Source organism: Chiloscyllium punctatum, unplaced genomic scaffold (assembly GCF_047496795.1).
Source record: "Chiloscyllium punctatum isolate Juve2018m unplaced genomic scaffold, sChiPun1.3 scaffold_640, whole genome shotgun sequence".
Classification (NCBI taxonomy): Eukaryota; Metazoa; Chordata; class Chondrichthyes; order Orectolobiformes; family Hemiscylliidae; genus Chiloscyllium; species Chiloscyllium punctatum.
Genome location: NW_027310374.1, coordinates 2,372 through 10,000, shown reverse-complemented (window position 1 = coordinate 10,000; position 7,629 = coordinate 2,372).

The window sequence follows — 7,629 nt, the reverse complement described above, 5'->3', positions numbered from 1 at the left end:
TCAGTAACCACTGACACTTAGAATTTTTTCGAGTTGGTATAAATCAGTAACCACTGACACTTAGAATATTTTCGGGTTGGTATAAATCAGTAACCACTGACACTTAGAATTTTTTCGACTTGGTATAAATCAGTAACCACTGACACTTAGAATTTTTTCGGGTTGGTATAAATCAGTAACCACTGACACTTAGAATATTTTCGGGTTGGTATAAATCAGTAACCACTGACACTTAGAATTTTTTCGGGTTGGTATAAATCAGTAACCACCGACACTTAGAATTTTTTCGGCTCAGTAGAAATCAGTAACCAAGCGCATTTTTGAATTGGTTACTGATTTCTCCGTTCGAGTTGCGGCTGCGGTTGGCTTCAAATAGTGGTGGGGGCTTAATTATCGCCGAGGGGAGCATGTCCCGGTGGTGTGGCCGAGGATGGAGTGCCTTTTGAAGGGGGTGTTTCTGAATTTGGACCCTTTTTGAGTTGCATGGCCGGATGGGTGTGGTTTTGAAGGGTGTGTCTGTCTGGAGTGGCACCGGCGTTGGTGTGAGGCTGAGGGTGGGCGTTCGGTTCCTGGTTAGGGATAGGGAAAGGGTGAGACTTAGCTTTAGTGCTCGTGCCCCCGATTTTGGTAATGTTTGACGTCAATTTTCCAAGGAGGCGAATGCAAGGCTTCAGAGGGACTTTGAGTGTTCGGGGGCGGGGTAGCTCAGCCGGATTTGCCCCGGCGGTTCTGCGGACGGTGTTGACTTCGAGGGCGGACCGGCCCCCGTGTTCAGTCCGAATATCGTGCATTGTTAACGGCGGGAAGTGTTCCAAAAGGGAATGGGATTGAATGTGACTGCTGAAGCCGACTTTGAGACCTGTAACGCGGGTAGCTCAGCCGGATTTGACCCGGCGGTTCTGGCGACGGTCTCGCCTTCGAGGGGGGAGCGCCCCGCGTGTTCAGGCCGAATTTTGTGCATTTCCATCGGCGGGAAGAGGTCCAAACGGGAATGGGATTGAATGTGACTGCTGAAGCCGACATTGAGACCTCTAACGCGGGTAGCTCGGCAGGATTTGACCCGGCGGTTCTGCCGAAGGTCTCACCTTCGAGGGGGGAGCGTCCCGCGTGTTCAGGCCGAATATCGTGCATTGTTAACGGCGGGAAGTGTTCCAAACGTGAATGGGATTGAATGTGACTGCTGAAGCCGACATTGAGACCTCTAACGCGGGTAGCTCGGCCGGATTTGACCCGGCGGTTCTGGCGACGGTCTCGCCTTCGAGGGGGGAGCGTCCCGCGTGTTCAGGCCGAATTTTGTGCATTTCCATCGGCGGGAAGAGGTCCAAACGGGAATGGGATTGAATGTGACTGCTGAAGCCGACATTGAGACCTCTAACGCGGGTAGCTCGGCAGGATTTGACCCGGCGGTTCTGCCGAAGGTCTCACCTTCGAGGGGGGAGCGTCCCGCGTGTTCAGGCCGAATATCGTGCATTGTTAACGGCGGGAAGTGTTCCAAAAGGGAATGGGATTGAATGTGACTGCTGAAGCCGACATTGAGACCTCTAACGCGGGTAGCTCGGCCGGATTTGACCCGGCGGTTCTGGCGACGGTCTCGCCTTCGAGGGGGGAGCGTCCCGCGTGTTCAGAGCCGAATTTTGTGCATTTCCATCGGCGGGAAGAGGTCCAAACGGGAATGGGATTGAATGTGACTGCTGAAGCCGACATTGAGACCTCTAACGCGGGTAGCTCGGCCGGATTTGACCCGGCGGTTCTGCCGAAGGTCTCACCTTCGAGGGGGGAGCGTCCCGCGTGTTCAGGCCGAGTTTTGTGCATTTCCATCGGCGGGAAGAGGTCCAAACGGGAATGGGATTGAATGTGACTGCTGAAGCCGACATTGAGACCTCTAACGCGGGTAGCTCGGCCGGATTTGACCCGGCGGTTCTGCCGAAGGTCTCAGCTTCGAGGGGGGAGCGCCCACCGTGTACAGGCCGATTTTCATGCATTTCCAACCGTGGGAAGGGGTCCGAAAGGGGATGGGGGTGAACGTGACTGCTCAACCCGACTTTGAGACCTCTAACGCGGGTAGCTCAGCCGGATTTGACCCGGCGGTTCTGGCGACGGTCTCGCCTTCGAGGGGGGAGCGTCCCGCGTGTTCAGGCCGAATTTTGTGCATTTCCATCGGCGGGAAGAGGTCCAAACGGGAATGGGATTGAATGTGACTGCTGAAGCCGACATTGAGACCTCTAACGCGGGTAGCTCGGCCGGATTTGACCCGGCGGTTCTGCCGAAGGTCTCACCTTCGAGGGGGGAGCGTCCCGCGTGTTCAGGCCGAATTTTGTGCATTTCCATCGGCGGGAAGAGGTCCAAACGGGAATGGGATTGAATGTGACTGCTGAAGCCGACATTGAGACCTCTAACGCGGGTAGCTCGGCCGGATTTGACCCGGCGGTTCTGCCGAAGGTCTCACCTTCGAGGGGGGAGCGCCCACCGTGTACAGGCCGATTTTCATGCATTTCCAACCGTGGGAAGGGGTCCGAAAGGGGATGGGGGTGAACGTGACTGCTCAACCCGACTTTGAGACCTGTAACGCGGGTAGCTCAGCCGGATTTGACCCGGCGGTTCTGGCGACGGTCTCGCCTTCGAGGGGGGAGCGTCCCGCGTGTTCAGGCCGAATTTTGTGCATTTCCATCGGCGGGAAGAGGTCCAAACGGGAATGGGATTGAATGTGACTGCTGAAGCCGACATTGAGACCTCTAACGCGGGTAGCTCGGCCGGATTTGACCCGGCGGTTCTGCCGAAGGTCTCACCTTCGAGGGGGGAGCGTCCCGCGTGTTCAGGCCGAATTTTGTGCATTTCCATCGGCGGGAAGAGGTCCAAACGGGAATGGGATTGAATGTGACTGCTGAAGCCGACATTGAGACCTCTAACGCGGGTAGCTCGGCCGGATTTGACCCGGCGGTTCTGCCGAAGGTCTCACCTTCGAGGGGGGAGCGCCCACCGTGTACAGGCCGATTTTCATGCATTTCCAACCGTGGGAAGGGGTCCGAAAGGGGATGGGGGTGAACGTGACTGCTCAACCCGACTTTGAGACCTGTAACGCGGGTAGCTCAGCCGGATTTGACCCGGCGGTTCTGGCGACGGTCTCGCCTTCGAGGGGGGAGCGCCCCGCGTGTTCAGGCCGAATTTTGTGCATTTCCATCGGCGGGAAGAGGTCCAAACGGGAATGGGATTGAATGTGACTGCTGAAGCCGACATTGAGACCTCTAACGCGGGTAGCTCGGCAGGATTTGACCCGGCGGTTCTGCCGAAGGTCTCACCTTCGAGGGGGGAGCGCCCACCGTGTACAGGCCGATTTTCATGCATTTCCAACCGTGGGAAGGGGGCCGAAAGGGGATGGGGGTGAATGTGACTGCTCAACCCGACTTTGAGGCATCTAACCCGGGTAGCTCAGCCGGGTTTGACCCGGCGGTTCTGCCGACTGCCTCGCCTTCGAGGGGGGAGCGTCCCCCGTGTACAGGCCGATTTTCATGCATTTCGAACCGTGGGAAGTGGCCCAAAAGGGGATGGGGGTGAATGTGACTGCTCAACCCGACTTTGGCGCTTCCGAGCCGGGTAGCCCGGCCGGGTTTGACCCGGCGGTTCTGCCGTCGGTCTCGCCTTCGAGGGCGGAGCCTCCCCCGTGTACAGGCCGATTTTCATGCATTTGCAACGGTGGGAAGTTGCCCAAAAGTCGATGGGAGTGAATGTGACTGCTCAACCCGACTTTGAGACTTTTAAGCCGGGTAGCTCAGCCGGGTTTGACCCGGCGGTTCTGCCGACGGTCTCGCCTTCGAGGGGGGAGCCTCCCCCGTGTACAGGCCGATTTTCGTGCATTTCCAACGGTGGGAAGAGGTTCAAAAGGGGATGGGAGTGAATGTGACTGCTCAACCCGACTCTGAGGCTTCTAACCCGGGTAGCTCGGCCGGGTTTGATCCGGCGGTTCTGCCGACGGTCTCGTCTTCGAGGCCGGTGCCTCCCCCGTGTACAGGCCGATTTTCGTGCATTTCCAACGGTGGGAAGTGGTCCAAAAGGGAATGGGGGTGGACGTGTCTGCTCATACCGACTTTGAGACTTGTAAGCCGGGTAGCTCAGCCGGGTTTGACCCGGCGGTTCTGCCGACGGTCTCGCCTTCGAGGGGGGAGCCTCCCCCGTGTACAGGCCGATTTCCGTGCATTTCCAACGGTGGGAAGAGGTTCAAAAGGGGATGGGAGTGAATGTGACTGCTCAACCCGACTCTGAGGCTTCTAACCCGGGTAGCTCGGCCGGGTTTGATCCGGCGGTTCTGCCGACGGTCTCGTCTTCGAGGCCGGTGCCTCCCCCGTGTACAGGCCGATTTTCGTGCATTTCCAACGGTGGGAAGAGGTTCAAAAGGGGATGGGGGTGAATGCGACTGCTCAACCCGACTCTGAGGCTTCTAACCCGGGTAGCCCGGCCGGGTTTGACCCGGCGGTTCTGCCGTCGGTCTCGCCTTCGAGGGCGGAGCCTCCCCCGTGTACAGGCCGATTTTCATGCATTTGCAACGGTGGGAAGTTGCCCAAAAGTCGATGGGAGTGAATGTGACTGCTCAACCCGACTTTGAGACTTTTAAGCCGGGTAGCTCAGCCGGGTTTGACCCGGCGGTTCTGCCGACGGTCTCGCCTTCGAGGGGGGAGCCTCCCCCGTGTACAGGCCGATTTTCGTGCATTTCCAACGGTGGGAAGAGGTTCAAAAGGGGATGGGAGTGAATGTGACTGCTCAACCCGACTCTGAGGCTTCTAACCCGGGTAGCTCGGCCGGGTTTGATCCGGCGGTTCTGCCGACGGTCTCGTCTTCGAGGCCGGTGCCTCCCCCGTGTACAGGCCGATTTTCGTGCATTTCCAACGGTGGGAAGTGGTCCAAAAGGGAATGGGGGTGGACGTGTCTGCTCATACCGACTTTGAGACTTGTAAGCCGGGTAGCTCAGCCGGGTTTGTTCCGGCGGTTCTGCCGACGGTCTCGTCATCGAGGGGGGAGCCTCCCCCGTGTCCAGGCCGATTTTCATGCATTTCCAACCGTGGGAAGTGGTCCAAAAGGGAATGGGGGTGAATGTGACTGCTCATACCGACTTTGAGACTTTTAAGCCGGGTAGCTCAGCCGGGTTTGACCCGGCGGTTCTGCCGACGGTCTCGCCTTCGAGGGGGGAGCGTCCCCCGTGTTCAGGCCGAATTTTGTGCATTTCGAACCGTGGGAAGTTGCCCAAAAGTCGATGGGAGTGAATGTGACTGCTCAACCCGACTTTGAGACTTGTAAGCCGGGTAGCTCAGCCGGGTTTGACCCGGCGGTTCTGCCGACGGTCTCGTCTTCGAGGCGGGTGCCTCCCCCGTGTACAGGCCGATTTTCATGCATTTCGTACCGTGGGAAGCGGTCCAAAAGGGGATGGGAGTGAACGTGACTGCTCATACCGACTTTGGCGCTTCCGAGCCGGGTAGCTCAGCCGGGTTTGACCCGGCGGGTCTGCCGACGGTCTCGCCTTCGAGGGGGGAGCGTCCCCCGTGTTCAGGCCGAATCTTGTGCATTTCGAACCGTGGGAAGTTGCCCAAAAGTCGATGGGAGTGAATGTGACTGCTCAACCCGACTTTGAGACTTGTAAGCCGGGTAGCTCAGCCGGGTTTGACCCGGCGGTTCTGCCGACGGTCTCGTCTTCGAGGCGGATGCCACCCCCGTGTACAGGCCGATTTTCGTGCATTTCCAACCGTGGGAAGTGGTCTAAAAGTCGATGGGAGTGAACGTGACTGCTCAACCCGACTCTGAGGCTTCTAACCCGGGTAGCTCGGCCGGGTTTGACCCGGCGGTTCTGCCGACGGTCTCGTCTTCGAGGCGGGTGCCTCCCCCGTGTACAGGCCGATTTTCGTGCATTTCGAACCGTGGGAAGTGGTCTAAAAGTCGATGGGAGTGAACGTGACTGCTCAACCCGACTTTGAGACTTGTAAGCCGGGTAGCTCAGCCAGGTTTGACCCGGCGGTTCTGCCGACGGTCTCGCCTTCGAGGGCGGACCCTCCCCCGTGTACAGGCCGGTTTTCGTGCATTTCGAACCGTGGGAAGTGATCCAAAAGGGAATGGGGGTGAACGTGACTGCCCAACCCGGCTTTGAGACTTGTAAGCCGGGTAGCTCAGCCGGGTTGGACCCGGCGGTTCTGCCGACGGTCTCGACTTCGAGGCGGGTGCCTCCCCCGTGTACAGGCCGATTTTCATGCATTTGCAACGGTGGGAAGTTGCCCAAAAGTCGATGGGAGTGAATGTGACTGCTCAACCCGACTTCGAGACTTGTAAGCCGGGTAGCTCAGCCGGGTTTGACCCGGCGGTTCTGCCGACGGTCTCGCCTTCGAGGGGGGAGCCTCCCCCGTGTACAGGCCGATTTTCGTGCATTTCCAACGGTGGGAAGAGGTTCAAAAGGGGATGGGAGTGAATGTGACTGCTCAACCCGACTTTGGCGCTTCCGAGCCGGGTAGCTCAGCCGGGTTTGACCCGGCGGGTCTGCCGACGGTCTCGTCTTCGAGGCGGGTGCCTCCCCCGTATACAGGCCGATTTTCATGCATTTCGAACCGTGGGAAGTGGTCCAAAAGGGAATGGGGGTGGACGTGTCTGCTCATACCGACTTTGAGACTTGTAAGCCGGGTAGCTCAGCCGGGTTTGTTCCGGCGGTTCTGCCGACGGTCTCGTCTTCGAGGCGGGTGCCTCCCCCGTGTACAGGCCGATTTTCGTGCATTTCGAACCGTGGGAAGTGGTCCAAAAGGGGATGGGAGTGAATGTGACTGCTCAACCCGACTTTGGCGCTTCCGAGCCGGGTAGCTCAGCCGGGTTTGACCCGGCGGGTCTGCCGACGGTCTCGTCTTCGAGGCGGGTGCCTCCCCCGTATACAGGCCGATTTTCATGCATTTCGAACCGTGGGAAGTGGTCCAAAAGGGAATGGGGGTGGACGTGTCTGCTCATACCGACTTTGAGACTTGTAAGCCGGGTAGCTCAGCCGGGTTTGATCCTGCGGTTCTGCCGACGGTCTCGCCTTCGAGGGGGGAGCCTCCCCCGTGTTCAGTCCGATTTCCATGCATTTCCAACCGTGGGAAGTTGCCCAAAAGGGGATGGGAGTGAATGTGACTGCTCAACCCGACTTTGGCGCTTCCGAGCCGGTTAGCACAGCCGGGTTTGACCCGGCGGTTCTGCCGACAGTCTCCTCTTCGAGGCGGGTGCCTCCCCCGTGTACAGGCCGATTTCCGTGCATTTCGAACCGTGGGAAGTGGTCCAAACGTCGATGGGAGTGAATGTGACTGCTCAACCCGACTTTGGCGCTTCCGAGCCGGGTAGCTCAGCCGGGTTTGACCCGGCGGTTCTGCCGACGGTCTCGTCTTCGAGGCGGGTGCCTCCCCCGTGTACAGGCCGATTTTCATGCATTTGGAACCGTGGGAAGTGGTCCAAAAGGGAATGGGGGTGGACGTGACTGCTCATACCGACTTTGAGACTTGTAAGCCGGGTAGCTCGGCCGGGTTTGACCCGGCGGTTCTGCCGACGGTCTCGCCTTCGAGGGGGGAGCCTCCCCCGTGTTCAGTCCGATTTTCGTGCATTTCCCACGGTGGGAAATGGTATCTTTCATTACGGGGA